The sequence below is a fragment of the Colobus angolensis genome, unplaced genomic scaffold (genome assembly GCF_000951035.1).
Source record: "Colobus angolensis palliatus isolate OR3802 unplaced genomic scaffold, Cang.pa_1.0 Scaffold105, whole genome shotgun sequence".
Classification (NCBI taxonomy): Eukaryota; Metazoa; Chordata; class Mammalia; order Primates; family Cercopithecidae; genus Colobus; species Colobus angolensis.
In genome coordinates, this window is record NW_012111475.1 from 4,433,979 (window position 1) to 4,435,384 (window position 1,406).

Below are 1,406 nucleotides of genomic sequence, written 5' to 3' on the forward strand. Positions count from 1 at the left end.
TATGGTTCAATTTGCCTGGCCATCCTCCCTTCCCATAAGAACATCATCACTCTTCTTTTGGGGAATGGATCCTCGCCAAACTCCAACCAGGTGGTCCTAATCCAGGTTGCCAATCACAGTGCTTCAATCACAGGAGTAAGCACAGGTCATAGGCCTGGCCAATCACAGCTCCTTCTTGGATTTTCCAATTTGATAAAATCCAGGCTGGCTGGATAAAATCCAGAGGGAGAATTTACTTCCTCTGCTAGTGAGAGGACAGCTGCCAAATTTCTAGTCTCATGGAGCTGGTGTCTGACAAACAGAAGCTGAGATGCACAAAGAAGCTGAGATGAGAGATGGAGACATCTTGGTGGTGGCCAGGTGGCTAGTGCCATATATATCCCTGCCCAACCTCATTTTGGTTAGGTGAGCACCAGTCATTCCCATTTATTCTTTTAACAACAGGAAGTATTTAATGAGCATCTACTACTATGAGTCAGTCATTGAAGACACAGTGATGACTAAGCCTTCCAGTGAACACAAAATATATATTAAAGTAAAAAGTCCTGCAAGTTATGGACATTTGGAACCTAAGCAGACAAACCATGACTTAAATCTCATTTAGGCTGGGCACAGTGGCTCAACCTGTAATCACCTCAGCACTTTGGGAGGCTGAGGCGGGAGAATCGCTTCAGCCCAGGAGTTGAGACCAGCCCGGGCAACGTGGTGAAACCCCCATCTCCACAAAAAATACAAAAATTAACTGGGCGTGGTTTTGCAGCCTGTAGTCTCAGCTAATCGGAAGGCTGAGGCCGGAGGATTGCTTGAGTCCAGGAAGTCGAGGCTGCAGTGACTGCAGTGAGCTGAGATCACACCACTGCACTCCAGCCTGGGCAACAGAGTGAGACACTGTCTTAAAAAAATTTAAAAAAAAGAAAAGGAAAAAAAAGAAAACGTATTTAATTCTCACTAAATCCTGTTAGGAAGCTCAGAGAGAGGGTCAGTAATTATTGCAAGCTTCTGGCGCTAATATATAGCGGAACCAAGACTTGAACATAGGTTTTCGACTCAACAATTGTTTTTTTTACTCTGTGTTGCTTAAACTGAGAAACCTCTGAATCATTACAATTTTAAAAGAACAACTCACAGTTCTCAGTTTCCATCGGATTCCAATTTTCTACCAAATTGCAGTCCTGAGGTATGAATGGTTACCAAACTTTAGTTAAACAAACAAAATTAGTTCATTAACAGAGAAACCACTCTGCCCAGCCTGCATTTTTTTTTTTTAACGAGTTTGCCTCCTTTATGCGCAAGGCTCCTTGGGAGTTGTAGTCTGAGGCACAGTCCTGTGGGTGGAGGCGCTGACTCACTGAGACCCAATCAGCAGAGAGTCAACTTGCTCTCCGCGCAGCGATTGGCTGAAAGTC